The sequence below is a fragment of the Miniopterus natalensis genome, chromosome 7, assembly GCF_054644295.1.
Source record: "Miniopterus natalensis isolate mMinNat1 chromosome 7, mMinNat1.hap1, whole genome shotgun sequence".
Lineage (NCBI taxonomy): Eukaryota > Metazoa > Chordata > Mammalia > Chiroptera > Miniopteridae > Miniopterus > Miniopterus natalensis.
In genome coordinates, this window is record NC_142087.1 from 79,544,931 (window position 1) to 79,564,844 (window position 19,914).

Sequence of the window (19,914 nt, forward strand, 5' to 3'; positions counted from 1 at the left end):
AAAATGTGACCAGCGATCTGAATAGGCCCTTATGGGCAGCAGAACAACAAATAGTGACTGAAGAAACGGAAGCGGGCCTTTGATGAGCAACGGCCTTGCCAAACGATACTAAGCATTCTCTTATTACAGGCCGTGACTCCGAGGGCCAGATGTTGCAGGCCAGCGCTGACTCATCCATGAGTCCAGTGAACGCTTGGCTCCCCTCCTCCAAGCCACAGTCTGCACTTTGTTCCAGGCACGCTGGGAAGAGCCGGCCTTTGTGTGATGGCATCGGGACAGGAGACCCGTGTCAAGGTGGGGCAAGTGAGATCCTAACACAGGCCCTGCTTTTAGACGGAAGGCCCAGGCATGAGGCCGCCCACATGAACATGACCATGAAGAAAGCTTGACAGCCAAGCCCAGCCAGCCAGGTGGGAAAGTGGGAATTCCTAGCTGCCACCTGGGGCATCTTATTAGAACACAATGGCTCTCACAACCAGGAGGAACTGAACAAGTCCTTTGTGACATATTTATTTACCTTGAACATATTGGCCTCCCCAGCCCAGCCCAGGTGAGAGCAGAGGTGGGAAAGGCTCAGGGTGAAGGGCCCCAGGGAAACCTGCCACTCTCCCACTGTAGAAACTCTGGGGCTTTCCTTGCTCGGGTTCTATTAATCTCCCCAACAGTAAGATTACTGTTCCCATTTTACAAATGAGCGAAGTGAGGTTCAGAAGTGAAGCCAATTGTCCGCATTGATAGACCTTATAAGTGATCTCAAACTCGAGCACTGAAGCCAATCACCTCCATAACTCACCCTCTAACCTGAGACAAGAGACACAGGAAGCTGCTGAATCCTGCAGGTGTTATTGTCACAACATTGCATGAGGCAGAGAAAATTCTAGAGGCATGAGATTGAGGTGGTGGGGGAGGGAGAAGGCAAGTAGGTCAGGCCAGCTAAATCTTGAGCCACAGTTTCCTCCTCCGTCAAGTCAAGACAATGCCACCTTCTTCAGTGACTGGTGAGAGCCCAGTGAAGCCCAACCTGGGATAAAACTGTCAAGGTCCCTGGGGTGTCTCTGCAGTTACTATAAGTCATTTGGGTGCTGGCATCCACTCCCTGAGAGACTGCAGGAAATGCTGGGGACTTTATCGGTCTTGGCCCCAGGCGTTATGTGACTTCCAAAGATCCACATGTCAATTGACCATCCATCCATCCATCCATTCACCCAAAGGATGGTCATTTGATTCCAAAATTCATCAGAAAAGTATCCATATGTTCACATCTCTAGATTTTCTGGAAATACGACCACTAACAATTCCTCCTATCACTGTACCCACATGCAGCTCTACCACACATTGGTGTAGTGTGTCCCTCCTCTGAAGTCTGGGCTGACCATACAGGACCAGTGGGAGGGAGGTCCCACCATGTCCAGGGCTAGAATGGAAGAGGCTTAGCAGTTCTCCCTGAGAAGCCGGCCACTGGATCAAGAAGTCTGACTATCCTGCTAAAGAAAGAGATTGCAGGAAGGGGAAGGAGGTGGAGGCCATGGAGGAGTCAGGTCTATGAGAGAAATCAGCCCCTGGACTAGGTGCCATCGTGGGTGTTCCAGCCCCAGCTTCATCAGTGATGCAGCAGACACTACAGAGTAGAACCGCCCGGCGGAGCTCTGCCTGAATTCCTGAGCAATAAGGTAACTGTTGTTTTAGCCACTGCATTGTGGGTGGTTTGTCTCCGACAGACATGGAACCAAGCAACAGTCCCACTGTTTATAACAGAAAAACTGAAAACCATCTACAAAGAGGGACTGGTACAAACATTATGTGCATACAAGTGCTACACAGCTGCACCAAAGGTCTCTGTAAATCTGTACTTCCTGGCAAGGGGGAAATACGGAATGAAGCAAGCAGGTGTTATAAAACAGCACGTGCAGAATGTACATTTCTGGGAAAATGCAAAATGCTAAAAATGGTGAAAAAAGGTATTGAAATTTTGAGTCATCCAATATACATTAAAGAACTGAAAAGGAATAAAAGGCTTTTCCAATCCCTGCAGATGGTTTTATACTGTAGTTTTTAAATCAAATTATCAACAGATAATTTTGTCTTATACAAATTGATCAAGAAAATGGAAGAGGGCCAATTGCAAAGCTAGTATTGTAAAGTTAGCATGCTATTGATTCCAAAACTGGATAAAACCAACTTGAACAGACATTTCTCTAAAGATGTACAAACAGTCAGTGAGGTCATGAAAAGATAATCAACATCTCAGGGAAATGCAGATCAAAGCCACAGTAGGACAGCACTTCACACCCACTAGCACGGCTTAAACCAGAAACAGACAGTATCAAGTGTTGACAAGGATGGGGAGAAACTGGAACCCTCATACCCTGTGGGAGGAATATAAAATGGTGCAGCTAGTTTGGAAAACAGTACAGCAGTTTTTCAAAAGGTGAAATGTGGAGTTGCCATATGACCCAATAATTTTACTACCCATGAGAAATAAAAATCCTATCCACAAATGTTCATAGCAGCATTATAATAGTCCAAGAACTCAAATAGCCACCACCTGATGAACAGATAAACAAAATATGGCAAATCCCTACAGTGGAATATTATTTGGTTATAAAAAGAAACGAAGTACTGACACATCCTGCAACCCGCATGAACTCTGAAATCTTTTAAGTGAAAGAAGACACAAAGGACCACATATTGTATGATGCCATTTATATGAAGTGTCCAGAGAGGCAGCTCCACACAGAAAGATTAATAGCTGCCAACAGGTGGGGGAGAGGGAAATGGGGGAGGGTCGTTGTTAGTGGGTATAGAGTTTCCTTTTGGGATGATGGAAATGTTCTAACATTGAATAGTGGCATTTGTTGCACAACTCTGAATATACTAAAAACTACCAAACTGTATACTTTATAAGTATATATCTCAATAAAGCTATTTTAAAAAATGGACAAAGACAACATAAGTCCAAAGTATAGCCCAATGTCATTACACTAATAATATTTTGAAGGTTTACACACCTATGCATGAAAAGCACATATGCCCTTAACTCCAGAGTTTCAGCAAAAATTCACTCTGAAGTTGCTCCCCTCTATACATGTATGTCAACATTGTCTCAATTTAGCAAGCACAGTTCTATTTCTGCAAGAGCAAGATCCATTGGGGGCAACAAATTTCCATGTCCTGCTGGATCTGCAGGACAAACCTGGGCCAGGCAGGTGGCTTGGCTCTTGCCCTTCCACCAGGCAAACAGAGAGGCAGCGAGCTGGGGTGCAAACCTGGCGCTCCTGCCTCCTTCTTACACAGCTTCCAATGGAAGAAACAGACAGAATGAACACCCCAAAGGTCAACTTCTTGCTGCCTGAAACCCAGGTTCCTCCAAAGCCCTGCTCTCTGTGAGGCATGAACCACCAGTGACCCCAACTCTATGGGGCTGGGGGTGTTAATATTTAACCACCAGCCTGGGGAGAGAGTGTTGCTGGGGCTTGCGGGCTCCTCCTCCCAGGGACACCCATGGGGACTGGCAAAATCTCACCCGCAGGGAGAAGGAGGAGCCACACACACCACCAGTGCTGGTTTCCACTCAGCATCTCTCAGCCCACCTTCCCCTGGAAAGTTCTACCACGATGGAAAAGTGGGTATTTTAAAATCTCCAACGTGGGAAGGTGGAAAGTCCTTTTATTTTTGGCCCTCTGGTTCTTTAGAGGCTATTTAGAGACTGTGATCTCAGGGGCCTTCACCCACGGTCCACTCCAGTGGCAGTAAGATCCCCATGTGGGAGGCAGGATGGCAGGATGTCGCCCCTGGACACACGCAGTCCAGGGAAGCCAGCCCTGAAGCTGGCAGAGCGGCGCTGAGATGGGAAATCGGAGGATTCCTCTGGTCTGAGGCATGCCAGGCGGGAGCAGGGGCCACAGGAAACACAACTGCACCTGGGTCACCCAGTGCCCACTGCCTCACACCTGGGACAGACCCTGTCATCTCAGGACCCAGTTTCACTCTTCTTCCCTCCTCCCTTGCAGGACTGTGGGGATGGCACCTTTGGCCTGCCAGCAGGCCCTCGTGCTCTAGGTCTTCCTGGCCACACAGGACCTCAGAAATCAGCTCTAGCTGCTTTTAAGCTGGAGAGACCAGAGATTCGACCTTGCCCACAGGCTGCTGGTGGCCACATGAAAATCAGGACCCAGTTCTGGGTTCCACCTAGTGTGGTGTGGTGGAAACACTCCTGCCCTCAAGCCCCAGGCCCGGCTTGACTCCCCTGCAAACCCGGGGTCCCTCAGACACAGCCTGTCACCTTTAGGGGCAATGACAGCCAGACTTTGGAAGGGCCATGTTCGGAGTCAACCAAGGGCACTCCCAGAGGCTGGTGGCTAGGGCTGTGGCACCCGGCGCCACATCCTGGAACCTACTGTGCAGCAAGCCTTGAGTGACCTTCTTTCACCGAACCCTTTTCCACCGAGCTGCATGCGGTCACAAGGCCCACTTTACAGATGAGGCAATGGAGTTAAGGCATCCTCAGCTAGTGAGCAGGACGCCCAGACAGAAAGTGACAGGAGGCACATGGAGCAACCTGCCCCCTGGGTGCCCCCAGCCAGGAACTCTCCCCAGGGTTAGAGACAGAGGGAACCCAACAGAGAATGCGACTGGCCCAGTGCTAAGTGGCCCCCATCAAAGAAAGGGAAATGAACTTCAGATTCTGCGTCAGGCAGAATAACAACCCCGGCCCAAGATGTCCACGTCTTAATCCCAGAACCTGTGGGTTTGTCGCTTTCCACAGCAAAGGGACTCGGAGGGGTGATTCAGGTGAGGACTTCTGAGACGGAAGCTGATCCTGCACTACCCAGGTGATCACGGGGAGACAGGAAGGCAGAGAAGGAGACGTGAGGACAGCAACAGAGTCAGTGATGAGACTGCTGGCAGGGGCCAGGAGCCAAGGAATGCAGGCACTTCCAGAAGCTGGAAAGACACGGGAACAGCTTCTCCCTGGGGCCTCCAGGAGGAAGGCTTGATATTAGCTGGGTAGGATCCACTGAGGATTCCTGACCTCCAGAACTGTCAGAGTCCACTTGGATTGTCTGAAGCCACTAAGTTTGTGATAATTTATTACAGCAGCCAGAGGGGACTAATGGGTTTTCACTCCTGAAACCCCCTGAATGCCTCCTGTGTCTCAGGTGCTCGGCCAGAGCTGGGTACCATGGCTGCGAGCACATCACAGTGAGGGTCAGGAAGCCCTGATTGGGGGGCAGGAAGGAGGGAGAGGAGTCCTCTGGGCAAGCAGAGGGAGCAACGAACTGATGTGGGCAGTGAGGACGGTCAGGGAGAACATTCCTTGGGGAGTGTCTTGGGACGGAGGTCCCAGGGACGGGCAGGGCCGATGCAGCCAGGAGGGCAGGAGGGCAGGAGGGCCTTCTGGCATAGGGGACAGGGTGCTCAAAGTGTGAGAGGGGGTGGCTAGGAGAGGAGGCAGGTGTGTGGAGAGCAGGCAAGTAGGCGGTGGCCAAGCCTCCAAGGCCCGGCCCCTGGAAGGTCTGGTCCTAAGAGAACCAGGAGGCTGGGAGAGCATCGGGCAGGGGCTGGGAGTCATCAGCTTCACCACCAGCGGTCACCAGCAGACTCTCCCTCACCTCTGCTCTGCCCCTCGCCCTCGCCCTCGCCCTCGCCCTCGCCCTCGCCCTCGCCCTCGCCCTCGCCTGTGGCTGGCTCTCTGGACACCGCGAGGCCAGGATTTTCAAGCCCTGCCTGTTGTGAACTGCTGCGGGCCTGGAGAACATTCCTCAGGAGACAGAGAGCGAAAGCGATGGAGCAGCCAGAGCCGGAGCGCTCCCGGGCTAACGTGATGTCACGGAGGACAGCAGGCATGTGGCTGCTAAGGATGAGTCAGGCTGGGAAGCCAGCGCCGCACCTGGAGTGGGACCAGCACGCAAACACCAGCCTGCAGCGAAGCGGGAGGGAGATCAAAGGAAGCGGGAGGGAGGAAGTCGGGTGTGGCTCCCGGGCTCTGAGGCTCCGGGCCAGGGGCTGCCCCTCCTGAGCCTCAGGCTGGAGGGGACCCAGCCCTAGTCCCAGCACCCCACCTCAGGCTTCAGGGAGTGCCCTGCCTTTCTACCAAGTCACCAAACAGCCCCTGGCGTCCCTGGGGCGGGAAGATGAAGTCAGGGAGGTCCGAAGCTTTTTTTAAGCACACTTTAAGACTGCACATCCAGGAAGACTAAAATTAAGTCATTTGGGAGAAAGGTGGAAAAATACACAAAGAAGCATGGTACCCTCCTCCCATGGAGGAGCCAGGTCACGAGTCCCCAGCCCACGGCCTCCCTGCCCCATGACCTTCTGTCTGTCTGTCTGTCTGTCTCCTCCTTTCTCCCACCCCCGCACCTGGGCATACACTCCTGTCCTGAGTCCAGGAAGCTCTGTGGTCAAAGTCAGGAAACAAGTCAGTAGCCAGAAGGTCTGGGTTTCAGTTTCTTCATCTGCAATGAAGGGTTTGGAGTTCATCAAGGTCTCGAAAACTGCCTCCCATTAATAGGATATCCGAGAGAGGAGAATGAGATGAACATTTTTAAAAAGCTCTATTTCAATAAGGTTGGGAAGTACCACACAATTATTGCTCCTTAGAGACTTTATAATGCACATCAGCTCTCTAAAGGCTCTGAGAAGTCCTGATGCAAAGAAACATCTACTCCAGCAACAGCGCGTGATAAAGAGGCTCTTGAACTTGTGTGTACACGCAGATCACAGGGGCTGGAGGTGGAGAGGGAGGAGGAGCACAGCTAGAAATGGAAGGTTCTCCCCCACCAGGGATGCACCTACCAGCACGAGAAAACAGTCAAGAGGTCTGAGTGGAGCACAAGATCCTCTTTGTGATGAATCCCCAGGGTGGTCCTCGGCCCACACTTTGGGTGGTCAGGGATGTAGGCGACGTAGGCATTACAGCACAAGGCTTTGGGTCCTCGGGAAGTTATAGTACAACCCAAGAGGAGTGATTCTGGGCAAGTCAAGCTCTGTCCTTGGGGTTCTTTGCTTTGTCAAGTGGAGATGCCAGTGAGCATTGTTGATAAAATGGGATGCTATAGTCAAGAGGCCAGCACAGAGCCAGAGGCTCAGGGCTCCGGGAAGGAGCCGACCTCAATGTCACTGTGAACCTCTCCCACTGAATCTAAGCTCCCCAGTCCTAAAGCAAGGAGCTCACAACCGCATTGTTCCAACCCTCGTCAAGATACGACACCTTAGAACAGGACTGGCTCCAGGACACGGAGAGCTCGCTGAGGCTCCCGGTACCTGGGAGGGAGGTGCTGTGATCCCGTCACGGGGGAGACTGAGGTTCAGGGAAGCCTGCAAATGTTCCCCCGATGGAGGGAGAGCAGCCACCCTGCCCGTCCCCAGCAGCCTGCACAGGCTTTCAGAACCTCAAGTCCAAACAGATAACTGCCCTGCCTTAACCCTCTCTTAGCTCTTACGGTAAAAAGCCCAAATCCCCTAACGTCTTCCACAGTACAGGAGAATGTGTAACTGAAGGGTCAAACTGGGGAACTTTGGGGAGAGAAGGGAGGCACTACTATAATTCCAGAAGGGCACACAGGGGCGCATAGTCACCTTACCTACCTATAAGGCCTTGGGTGGTCCGTCCCCCTGACACCCCCTCTCATCCCCTCTCCTCTCACCCAGCCCACAGTGCTCCAGCTTCCTTTCAGGCTGTCATCTGATCTGTCCCAGACTCCAGCCTTCGCACATGCTGTTCCTGCTACCTGGAACACTGTTCCTTAACCTTTTACCTCTGTCACACCTGTCTATCCTTCAGCTCCCCGGGGAAGTTTCCGCCAATGCCCATCAGGGGAAGCCTCATTGGACTCTCTAAGACCCTCCTTTCTAGCACTCAGGCTGTGTTTAAATTTGCTCACCCAGCTCTCTCGGTTTTCCTCTTTCCCCACCAGATTTTAAGCGCCTCGTGGGCAAGAACCAGTCCTACTTTGCTCACCACTGTCATAGCCCAGCACCCAGCAAACAGCACAGCCCATAGTGGGTCTCAAATATACCTTGAACGGATATGCTGGCATCCTCAGAGTGTTCTGATCAGCCAAGGAGGTTTTCTGGTGTTGCTTTCTATAGTTTGTGTTTATGAAAGAGGCAGAATGAATTTTTTCCAAATTACTCAGGTGTCTCCAGAAATGGACTTGCCTCCAATTCCCTGGGGCCTCAGTCCACTGCCCACCCTGTGTCCACTGGTCAGCCCCCAGGCACCTCCACACCCTTCGACTGGCCTGCCTGTGTAACCCGGAGGCTGCCAAATGACCCCCCGCACACCCCCAGTTGGAAGCTGAGGGTTATTTGGGGCTCGCCTTGGCCATTTTCATGTCCTCCCTTCACCAGGGCCAGCTCCTTCATCCGCACTGGTCAGAAGAAACCAAAAGGGACAAACAAGGAGCCACAGCTGGGAAGAAAGCCAATCTCAGGTCTACTTTTGAACCCGATGTTTGTCCCCCTTGCTCAGAACCCCAGGGTTTGGGTCCCAGGGTTTCCGGGAACCGGAGGCCCTGTCATTCTCTCCAGCCTCCCAAGTGATGAGAGGTGAGTCACGCCGGTGACGGCAGTGCTCAGAGACAGATCTGTGGTGACACATAAAGACCTCTGGGGTCCCCCGGGAAAACCAGGCCTTGTGGGGAGCTTCTGAGACAGCCCCAGGAATCCCACGCTGCTGGGCAGCTGTGTGCGGCTGGCACAGTGGAGGAGGGGGGGTGGTGAGACGCCCAGGACACAGGACGGGACAGAGACGCATCTTCCGAGACTCCCTGGTTGCCTCATTTCCTCCAGCTCCAGCTCCAGACCAAAACAAAACTAGGTAAACTCAGCCTCTTCACGCACATGCAAGAAATAAACAAACCAACACAAACACAGCCATCGCGCCGGGTCATCTTTCCTACCTTTTTTTTAAAGAACCACAGGCTGTTTTAAGACTCCAAACCAGAGGCTTTCAGAAAAGTGATGCGCAGCAGGCAGGCGAGGGCAAGAGGAAATGAACTTAACCGTGGAGCTTGCAGGCAGAAGCATGTGTCCCGATGACCAGACCCAAGGTTTCTAAGAGCAAAGGACAGATCAGAACAACTCGACGCAGAGTGAGAGCGGCATCTAACAGTCACTGTGACTGTGGGTCCTTAAACCAGAGTGCTGGCAAGGAAGGGGGTGCTGAGGACACGGCCCACTCAGCAAACTATGCCAAGTGCCAAACATGCCTCAAGGCCACTGACCCGCCACAGTTCCAGGTGGATACTCATTTTCCGCCGTATTTCGGAGACCCCCCAGGGACACATCCTGAGTCAAGGACTTCAATGTAAGTAGTTTGTCTGAGAAGTGACCCAAAGAACCACCTGAAGGGGGCAGGGATGGAAAAAAGAGAAAACAGGAGCTGTGGGCATCTGGGACCCACCAGTCCCCCTCTGCTGCTTGAGCACAGCTCAGCGTGGTGCTTCTGGGAGCGAGGACACATGCTGGAGGAGGGACAGCTGCCTACATATGGCGCAGGGGCCTTGCCCAAGGTCACCTGTGGGTGGTGCTTGCGAAAGAAGACAGTGTGGAAGGGAACAGGGGTTCTTCAACTGCCCAGGAATCACAACTCTGGGCCTCCCAGGTCCCTCCCCTGGGAGATCAGGGGGCTCCTCTTTCTAACTCAGTCCCATATGCAAAGCTGACTCGCAAACCACCTGGCCTCCAGCCCGCTCCCCCAAGCTATGGGCCCCTCCCAGAAACGAAGGGTGGGCGCACATCCTGAACCCACAACATTAAGAGATAAAGAAGCCTCCTGTGGATCCAAGTTCTTTAAAGGGTCCCCAACCACCCTGAGGAAGAGCCAGAAAAAGATCCTGGCCCTCAAAAGGTACTTGTGATCCACTTTTCACTAAGGAAGCCCTACCACCCCAGACCACAGGACACCCAGAAGCCCGCCAGCAGGGGCAGGGCTGCACGGCGCGGCGTTTTAGGGGGTAGAGGGTGGCGAGCAATACGAACAGGGAGGAGGACGGAAAGTGAACACGGGCAGGGCAGCAGCCTCCCCGGGGCTCGCCCAGAAGGGCAGCATCTCAGATTCTTCTACCTGGCTCCTGGCTGCCAGCCCCACTTCACCTGTGAGCATCCAGGGATCCACACCCCTTCCTCCGCCCCAGTGCTTCTCAAGCCCGGGCGGTTCTGCCCCCCAGGGGGCATTTGACAATGTCTGGAGACATTTTGAGTTGTCAAAACAGGAGGTATCGTCTTGTGGGTGGAGGCCAGGGATGCTGCCAAATACCCTACAGTGCTCAGGATGCCCCCAAAATGATCTACTCCAAACGTGGGCAGTGCCGAAGCTGAGAACCCGGCCTCCAATACTGATGGACGTGGAGTTATATACACTTCAGATCCTTGACACTGGCTGGGGTGACACGTGCAACTCTGTCTCCAGAAGCCGCTGCAGGAGGAGGGAGTCTAGTCACCCTCCGGGGGCTCTGCATGGCACACCCCCCTTGCCTGGCTGTCTGCCTTTCCAGGCACACTTCCCCATGCTCTGACCGTATCTGGAAACACATTCTGATCATTTTCACACACAATGCTCATCTCAGGGTCATCTTCAGGGAAACCCGACAAGAGGCCAGGGGCCAGCAACGTCACTTGCCAAGCACGGCTGCCTTGCCCGGGGCGGGGGGGCTGCACTGGGGTTCAGGCCTCCTCCAGGTTTGGCAGGAAGGGGTGCTGCAATCCATGAGTGATGCCTGCCTCGGGTCCCAGATGGAAGTGATGGCTTGTGTGCCAGAAAGCAGGCCAGGCGTCAGCTTTCCTCCCGCCATCCTTAGAGGGCAAGTGGAATGCCATGGGTACCGTGGAGGGAAAAAATGGCTCTGGCGAGGGCTGGCAGTGAGAAGCTGAAGGCAGAGCCGGTGTCTGGAGGAGCCTCAAGTGCTCATCCCAGGCCCACTTCTACCCTGAATGTGAAGTAACCAAGGACCTCCTCGGCTGTGGCTGACTTAGAAACATCTCTTCACTCCTGTCCCTACTAAGGTCACAGTCGAGCAGGCATTTTTCTTCCCAGCTACAGATGACCGCTCATGACCAAATTGAAAAATATTAATTCTCTTTGTCTCCTGCCAAAAAGGCTAAAGGAATTACAGGCCCTGATATGAAACACAGATGTTAATACATTTGGAAAATAGGCTCCTATAGGCGAGCAGAGGTCCAAGTATGAAGTGCTTTTGGAATTAAAGCCCGGGTCCAGTTCTACAGCCAGCCCTCAATACTGACGCCTGTTCCCCCGAAATCCATTCTGCACAGGGAACCAGGGCCATGGCGCACACAACATGCCCCGTTTTCAGACGAGAACCAATCCACCCTTGGGTACCCGCTGGCACATAAGCTCTAAATAATATGATTATAATCACCATGGGGAAAGTGCCCTGAGATCGAAAAGTATTATAATTACGGGCAATTTTCACTTTTTGGAAATTGGGCTCAGATGCTGGAGAGAGACTGCAAACAGGGCGTTCTCGGGTTTCAGTTCTGCAGGCGAGAACACGTGGGAAGTTTGCTGGACGGACAGGCCACGGCTGGAGATGCCGAGATGCCGAGATGCCGGGGGGGGGGCTAAGGGCAGGCACGAGCGCCCCTGGACGGGCACTTGCTCAGCCAACAGGTACGTATCGTGCACCTCCCCATGCATCCCGTGCCGGGCACGGCGCTAGGTGCTGGAAGCCTCTGTGCGGAGTCGCCTGTCAAGTCAGGACCCCATGCCTTCGAAGACCAGCTCCTTCTTTCATCCATTTGTGCACATTTTGCTCAGTGCCTACTATGTGTCATGCTCCAGGGACAAAAGATGCGTTGGTACTGCTGGAACAAGTTGGGCAGGCCTTTTTTTTTTTTTTTTTTTTTAAATATATCTATTGATTACAGAGAGAGGAAGGGAGAGGGAGAGAGAGATATAGAAACATCAATGATGAGAGAGTCATCACTGATCGGCTGCTTCCTGCACACCCCCGGCTGGGGGTGGAGCCCCCAGCTTGGGCATGTGCCCTGACTGGGAATTGAAACACGATCTCCTGGATGCTAGGTCGATGCTCGACCACTGAGCCACACCCAGCCGACTGGACAGGTCTTTTATCTTCTCTGCCTCAGCTTCCTTGGGTAGAAAACACATCTCCCCACCATAATCAATTCCTAAGATTGCCGTGAAGGGAACGAAAAATGTGTGTCCCTAGCCAAGGGAGACAAGCAAATGGGACTGAGGAAAGGGGCAGGCTTCCTGTCCTTGACCCGTAATGTGGTACCGTGCCTCAATTTTCTTGTCTGAGAAACGGGGCCGGTGAAGCTGCCTCCCTCGGGGGCTGTGATGGAAGGGCTAAGGCGTGTCTGCTGCATAGTAAGTGCTCACTACAATCACCTTTGTCATCATCACTGTTCATGAGGGCAGCCATCTCTTCTCCCCGTCCAGGGAGATGTTGTCGAAAAAGAGGGGGCAAAGATTACATGGCGAATTTGGGAGGCAACAGCCAAATCAACTGAGATGTAAAAGGAGCAGCCATTTCCCACAGGCAGGTCTGCAAGGGGACAGCTTCATGCGGCCATGTGCTCATCTTGACCTTCATGGTCAAGTGTTACATCCACGCGGAGGGACGTGAACAGAGCAGACAGAGGAAGTGTCTGTAAACGCCTTTGGTGTCATCACGTGTGCTCTCCTTTCCCAGAAAGACATCTGGACCCCCATCCGCTCACCTGGAGAATCCTGGCTGCTCCTCCCCAGCACTGTCCACGGCCTGCACACTCCTGGGAGGGGGCAGGATGGGCATCTCCACCCCATTAAAAGGGTGCAGTGACTCATCCAAAGTCCCAGATCCTCAATGGAACAGAACAGAGCAGGGAGCAAGTCCACTGGGGAACTTGAAAAATCCTCAGTGCCCAGGTGCCATGAGCATTCTGAAGGTGGGGCCCCAGCACCCTGAATTTTATCTATTACCTGGTTTTGAATTAGACCTCTAGTGTGTGGCCTCGGGAGGGCCATCTGATTGTTCTGTGCCCCAGTGACCTTCTCCACAAAATGGGAGAAAACAGACCTCTCAAGGTCCCTGTGAGGAGTAAGACAGGACGTGTGCCACCTGCCACGCACCAGCCTGATCCGTCGCAAGCACACAACAAATGAGATCTGTTGCCACTGACTCCACCCACCACCCATATTCCACCCATGATGCTAGGCTTGGGATGGATTATGGGAGGAAATAAAAGGCACAAAGATTTAAAAAAACACACCAAGGCCCACCAGATGGCCTCAGCCCGCAGGACAGGAAGCCCTAGGCCATTTGGCTCCAGGATGCCAAGCAGGGCAGGCCGGCTGCGTCTATGACCAGCACTAACTGGACTGGGCACAGCGTTTCCATCTGTGCCAGCGAGGTGTCAGAGAATGCAGGCTTTCCCAGAGTGATGCCCCTACATACACGGGAGGACCCCAAGGGGAACCAAGAGACGTACTGGCCCTGGTCTCCTGCTCCAGCTGCTCCCTCCAAGCTGGGGTCTAGAGGACGGTGGCAAGGCAAGGAAGAGCACTGGGGCACCTTGACCAGGCTGCTCCCTGCTGTGCTCCCCTCTGACCTTCCAGGACGTGCCAGAGGGGCCCTGGCAGCCGGCTGCTCCCTCCTTGCCCTTGAAAAGGCTACTGGGGAGCTGAACCGGAAACTCCTGAGACAGTGGCTCCAAACCAGAGCTCACGCCCTGGGGCTGAGGTGTAGTGTCTAGAGAGGGAAGCCAGGAGACATGGAACCAGGCACGTAGGCCTTCAGGAGCAGAAAGAAGGCTCCAGAAGCTTCCAGAAACCTCTAGAACCAGAGCCCGAAGCAATGTGCACCCTCAGCCAGACACCTCCCCGCCTCCTTCAGACTGTCAATCAGGGCCTGGACTTCACTTGGGGTTCAGTCCTATGGAGGAAAAACAGTCACCCTTGAGGACCAGGCAAAAGGGCCCCGGGGGCCTGTATTAGGAGAAATCTCTCCCCTTCCATCTTGAGGCCATAAGACAGCTCACAGAAGAGCGAGAAGAGAGAGCTTAGCCACCCGTCCACAGCCCTGGCTACACAGGAAACCACACGAACACACAGTCCCACCTCAGCCTCTGCTGTGTCCGGCTTGTGAAAGCCCCCGTGATTCTCATGCGTGACCAAGGCTGAGAACCACAGCTCAGATGCATATCGCCCTGTCTAACCCCAGGCGAGGAAATCTGTACAAGCAGAAAGCACCATGTCGCTGGCACGGCCAAGAGCATGAGCCCAGAATCTAAGAACTCGGCCACTTTCTCGCTGTATGATCTCAGGTGAGTTACTTGCCCTCTCTGAGCAGTCTCTGCACCTGTGAATGGGGATGACAAGTCTTCCTAGGATCATTGACAAGGTACACAACCAAGGTGAAGTGTCCCGCACAACAGTGATGACAAGCCTGGAGCAGGTGGTGGGGTGTGCTCTGGCTGGTGACCGTGTCCCTCTGACCAGATGTGCTCATGGTGATTCAAGTCAGAAAAAGCCAGAGTCTTGCTACCAAGTCCTACGTAGCACGATGAAGACAGGAAGCGTCTAATCTCCCACACTGGGGTGCGGGGACTACAGTGCTCTCCCAGCAAGATGTCCTCTACATCCAGCACCCACGCACCTTCTCCTTGGACCTAAGCATAAGGACGTCCCCTGGGGTGGGTCAGAAATGCAGAGGCTAAGGCACCACCCCAGCCAGCTGACCCTGCACTGTATTTTCACCTGATCCCCCAGAGCCGCTGGGCTGAGCTGAGCTGTTAAGGGGCAAGGATGCCACTGGGCCAGGGTCAGGGAGCTCTGAAGGACACACCCTTCTCTGAAGAAAAGGTAAGGCTGCCTGGCCGGGCATGGCTCAGCGGTTGAGCGTAGACCTAGGATCCAGGCGATCGGGGTTCGATTCCCAGTCAGGGCACATGCCCGGGTTGCGGGCTCGATCAATGACTCTCTCATTGATGTTTCTATCTCTCTCTCTTCCTCTCCTTTCCTCTCTCTGAAATCAATAAAGGTATTTAAAAAAAAAAAAAAAAGAAAAGGTAAGGCCGAGGTAGGTGCATGGGTGCCTGGAGAGTTGGGGGCACTGCTGAGGACACCAGAGACACCTCCTCCTATGGGAAGCTGAGAACCTGGGGAGCCCCGGGGAAGGCTGCTGGGGGCACAGGGCTGGCCTCCTCCCTCCCCATCGCCTGGGGGTTGCCTTGGGTTGAAGGGAGCTGGTAAGCCACTCCTCAGCCTCCCTCTCCAGCCCATTGCAGGGACAGCTCCCTCTTCCTCAGAGTGACTCAGGCTGCCACTGATCCAACCTTGGCCCCGGAGACCACTGTGAGGTCACCCTCCTGGCAGCCAAAGTCCCTGAAATGGACCAAGGAACATTTTTCATCCAGCTGCCAACATCACCTAGACCTGGACAGTGTCTGATGCCCTTTGAGCGGATTCTCAGGCCTGCAACCCCCAAGGGGTATCTCACAGAGCACCCACATCCCCTACACGTAGGCAGCACTGGGACCTGCAGGGCCGGGGGGTGGGGGGGGATGGGAAATGCTCAGTCTAGTTTCCACGAATGAAACCCGTTAACTAATGTGACCTCCACCCCCAAACACCCTCACCTGCAGCTGGAAAAGGAGTTTGAGCCAATGGGACAGACGTGAGTCCAGCTCCAGGAAGCTGGGCCTCAGCTGATCAGGCCCTGGGTTTGGGGTCCAGAAAAGGAGGGCAAGACTCAGATGCCCTGGTCCCCACTACCCCCAGCAAGGCCACTGGAGCCAAGGCCACTGACCCCAGACCTGCCCCTCAGCCCCCACTTGGCCCCCAGCCTGCAGGGGTGGCTCCAGCATGCCTTTCCAGCTGTCTGGGGCCATACTGCGAGCAGGGCCTGAGGCCGTGGAAGACCTCCAGCTGGGCTCATTATCGGAATTTAATCTGGATTCCAAGAGATCAAGAGGCCTGGGTGGAAAGTGGCTGTCACAAGGGGAGAGACACTGAGGCCAACCAAAGCCAGCTAATCCCCGGCACCCCCAGGGCTTTCCTGAAGCTCAGGCAGAGGCTCGCCAGAGAGCCAGATGTCCCAGCCCCGCACAGCTGAGCAGCCGGCCGGCAGCAATGAGGCCATGGCTCCCTTAGGGGGAGCAGGCCGGCCACACAGCAGGGTGGCGGGGCAGGATCTGGGCTCCTCTCAGGGAATCAGATCAGTCACAGGCCTTCAGCTTAAAGAAAACGCCTGACCCCAGACTGAGGAAATGCAAACCAGGCTCCACCTCCACGCAAGCTCAGGCTTTTATCCCCATCAAAGGCTGAACAACTCAGAGATTTAGCAGAGAGGCAAAAGCACTGCCACAGCCAAACCTGGAGCCCTCCATTTTCCTAAGAAGGCTCTGCATTCCCTGTGATGATGGTGAGGAGGAGGAGGAGGATGGTGGTGATGGTGATGAAGGTGATGGTGATGATGATGATGGTGGTGACGATGGTGATGAAGGTGATGGTGATGATGATGATGGTGGTGACGATGGTGATGAAGGTGATGGTGATGGTGATGGTGATGATGGTGGTGACGATGGTGATAAAGGTGATGGTGGTGATGATGGTGCTAAAGGTGATGGTGATGATGATGGTGGTTGTGAAGATGGTGCTAAAGGTGATGGTGTTGATGGTGATGGTGGTGATGGTGATGGTGGTGATGATGTGGTGATGATACCAATATTGATAAATTTTACTGAGCACTTACTATGTTACAAGTAAATATATTAACCTCCTTTACCCTCACCACAACTCTGAGAGGTACATGCAATCATGAGCCCCTTTGTATAGAGGAGGAAACTGAGGCGCCAAGGGGTTACTACTTCCCAAGACCACATTGGGATTCAAATCTTAATAGCCTGGTTATCCCACCTGGGGAATTACATAATAGGATCGTCTTGCTTCCGCATTAAAAAACAAAATAACCCACCCAGAAAAAAAAACAGTAATTTTAAAAAATTTTACATTTTAACTTCTGGAGAATGAGAGACTAGCTTCCTTCTTTCAGGTGCAGAAAGGAAATTTAGAAATCTAAAGAAAGCAGCCCTTCCTCCCCTCTCACTGCCTCTCACTCTACCCCCTGCCCTACTTTGTACTCTACACCTGTCATGTCACCTCCTCTGCTTGAACGTGAGCTCCTAGAGGGCAAAGACTTGGGTCTGCTAATTTCCACTGGTGCAGGACACACAGCAGGTGCTCAAACATTTGTTGACAAGGGACTTGGCCTCCCAGCAAGCCAAAAGCCCTCAGAGGCAGGAACCCAAAGGTAGGCTGGGCATCCCCAGAGGTTACCTGTGGCCAAGCTGCTTGTTAGGGCAACCTGGTACACCTGCCTTGGCCACCTGCCAAGGAACCATGGACAGCTGTCCCACCTGTCCCTCTTCCAACCACAGTGACTCAGGCTCTCTCCTCTCCCCTGGGGCCTTCAGATCTACCCATGGATATAAGGCAGGGTCGAGGAGGCAGCCACCTCAAACCATGAAAGGACCAGGTGCCCACAATGTCAGCAGGTTGACACAGGCAGAAAGACAAGCAGCTGCTGGCAGCCTGGTGGGGAAGCCAAAGGCTCCTGTTTCATCTAAGCAAGGACTAAGTGACTCACCATGCCCCGTATCATCGCCTCCCTTCTGTCCTACCTGCAACCCACAGTCAATGGCCCATCTCTGCCTTATACCTTGAAGCTCCCCCAAGATAATCCCCACCCCCAATGCCAGATCTTTCTTGTCATTCAAATGTCACCCATTCAACAAGGCCATCAGTGACGACCCAATTACCTTATCAGGCCAGTTGGTCTACCTGCTTGCTTGCCTGCTTACTGCCTGTCTTCCTCACTCCCTGTCACAGGTTGAACTGTCTCCTATAAAGATATGCTCAAGTCCCACCCCTAGTACCAGTGAATGTGACATTGGAAAACAGGGTCTTTGCAAATGTAATTAAGTAAGATGAGGCCACACTGGAGTAGGGTGGAATCCCAATCCAAGATGACTGGTATCCTTATAAGAAGAGGAGAGGCACACAGAAAGAATGCAGGTGGCAAAGGGAACATGACCCTGCCAACACTGATTTCAGACCTCTGGGCTCCAGAACTGGGAGAGAAATTTGTACTGTTTTAAGCAACCCAGTCTGTGGTCCTTCGTTGGGGCAGCCCTGGGAAACTAGTGCACCCCTCAGCTAATGTTTAGGCAAGGTCCCCACTCTCATAACCCGAGCTGGCTGGCGCCCACAGTCCAGTGACGAGGCCAGCGCCGCATGAGTGCTCAGTGGTGGCTGAATAAACGAGTCACCAGGCCCCCACGTTTATCTCCAAATGCAGTGGTCTCTGGCTTCCCTCATGCCCGTCTAGCCCGTCTCCGGGTCCGAGTGCTCTTCCCAGGGTGTGGGACAGACTGGGTGTGCACAGTAGGCACAGGACCGACGAGTGGGGCACCGTCCCATCCAGAGCGGTGCCCGCGGGCGCTGGCAGTCTCGAAGCACACTCCTGCTCAGCGATGAGGGCGGCACAGCGGCATCCTGGCCGACCCCAGAGACCCCAGCGACACCGACGGGCAGGGGACACATTCCCACCCAGAAAACTTGCAGGAAGAGCCATGCCGGTGACACCAGCCACCCTCCCAGTTCTGTTCAGCCAAGCCCACTCGGGACAGCTACATCCCTGAGATTTCTGAGGTAGGTTCAGGGAGCCTGCAGGAGGCCCAGGTGTGAGCGGGGCCCAGGGTTTGTACAAGTGGGGCAATGGAGTGCTCTTGACCAATAGCCGCTGGGCACCTGCCTCACCCCCAATTACTGTGCCTTCATGAGAAAAGTCATGTGATCTTGTTCAAGAGTCCCAGGGACTTGTCAGCGTACAGAGCAAACATATATGTCCCCAGGAAGGAACTCAATGCTTCTTATAACTGGGCCTGGGCCAGCGCACAGCCCACCAGGGGAAGCTGGGCACCTGAGCACCTTTGGTAAGATTCAGAGCCACCTCCCCTGCACCATGCCCATGTTCAGGTACCATAGGGCACTGCATTTGAATGAGGGCCCTAAAATGCAAATTCAGTCCACACCGAGATACCATTTGTCACCCATCAGACCAACAAAGACCAGAACAGTCTGATACGAGACCATGTTGGTGAGCACAGGGGAAACAGGCATCCTTAGTGTGGCTGCTGGGAAGACTGGGGTCATCAAAAGGAGGTTTACAGCTGCGAGTACAGTTTATTCTTGTATTATTATTTTTAATTCTTGTGTTACTTATTTGTATTACAACTGTAAACCTACTTTTGCCTGTCCTGGTATAAGCTGATACAAGCTTCACACGCAGCAGTTAAAATCTGCCAAGTCACTATGTGTGTGCACTTTAGGGGGCTAGTGTGAGTATAAAATGAAATAATGAGTGCAAGGCATCGGAAACACTCAACAGTCTGGTTTTCTCAGTATTTAAGATTACTCCCAAAATGAAGGTGCTTGACAAACAAGGAGGTAATGGTCCCTGTGTCCCCAGTGTGGTAACAGGTCCCCATTCCAACTGAAGATGCTTGACTGCCCATCCGAAGAAGCTGCCCACCCACCTTCCTTCCATTAATTACCAAGGAACAGTATGTGGGGAGTGGGTAAAAGTCTGATACCTGAGACATCCAGAAACTCAGCCCATGGGTAGGACGACATGGTCTTGGGCACCTCAGGACTGCGGACTGGACTTGTCATGTGTTCCAGTCAGTTCTCTTAACCTCTTACCTCTCAGGAGACCTTAAAACTAAAGGGTCTCAAGAAATTAAAGTCTTAAAACACTAGCATTTGGTTCCTGACATCCCGAATTTGGAAGGCTGAGAGTTCTCTGCCTGTTTATTTTTGGTTTGGGGGTTTCTGTCCTCTAAGATGATTACAAATGGCCACTTTGGTTGGTTGCCTGACAT

The 19,914-nt window shown here is 53.4% G+C and overlaps 1 protein-coding gene across 1 annotated transcript in view; it reads right to left on the reverse strand.

Annotated features, from left to right (window-relative positions):
* Nucleotides 1-19,914, reverse strand: part of BMP7 (bone morphogenetic protein 7) — a 76,332-nt gene that overhangs the window by 24,182 nt on the left and 32,236 nt on the right. The window lies entirely within an intron of this gene.